Source organism: Glycine max, chromosome 1 (genome assembly GCF_000004515.6).
Source record: "Glycine max cultivar Williams 82 chromosome 1, Glycine_max_v4.0, whole genome shotgun sequence".
In the NCBI taxonomy this organism is placed as follows: domain Eukaryota; kingdom Viridiplantae; phylum Streptophyta; class Magnoliopsida; order Fabales; family Fabaceae; genus Glycine; species Glycine max.
The window spans coordinates 19,771,371-19,772,034 of NC_016088.4; the positions used below are offsets into that span (position 1 = coordinate 19,771,371).

A 664-nucleotide genomic window follows, 5' to 3' on the forward strand; every position below is an offset into this window, starting at 1 on the left:
ATATTCTCAAGATTGGACTAATACATTTGCTGCCCAAGTTTCATGGTCTTGCAGGTGAAGATCCTCATAAGCATATTAAGGAGTTCCATATTTTTTGTTCCACCATGAAGCCCCCTGATGTCCAAGAAGATCATATCTTTCTAAAGGCTTTTCCTCATTCTCTTAAGGGAGTGGCAAAAGATTGGCTATACTACCTTGCTCCTAGGTCCATTTTCAGCTGGGATGACCTTAAGAGGGTGTTCTTGGAGAAATTCTTCCCTGCATCTAGGACCACTGCCATCAAAAAAGACATTTCAGGCATCAGACAACTTAGTGGAGAGAGCTTGTATGAGTACTGGGAAAGATTCAAGAAATTGTGTGCAAACTGTCCTCACCACCAGATTTCTAAGCAACTCCTTCTTCAATATTTCTATGAGGGACTTAGCAACATGGAGAAGAGTATTTGATGCTGCCAGTGGTGGAGCTCTTGGTGATATGACTCCTGTTGAGGCTAGGAATTTGATTAAGAAGATGGCTTCGAACTCCCAACAATTCAGTGCAAGAAATGATGCTATTGTTCTTAGAGGAGTCCATGAGGTGGCCATAGATTCATCTTCATCTACTGAAAATAAAAAAGCTTGAGGGAAAACTTGATTGCTTGGTCAACCTAGTAACTCAGCTTGCC

The 664-nt window shown here is 41.6% G+C and overlaps 1 non-coding gene across 1 annotated transcript; it reads right to left on the reverse strand.

Annotated features, from left to right (window-relative positions):
• Positions 1–275: 275 nt before the first annotated feature.
• On the reverse strand, positions 276–382 carry LOC112997847 (small nucleolar RNA R71). Its single transcript, XR_003262915.1, has one exon. It is a non-coding gene; the product is annotated as a small nucleolar RNA R71 (small nucleolar RNA).
• Between the last annotated feature and the right edge of the window lie 282 nt (positions 383–664).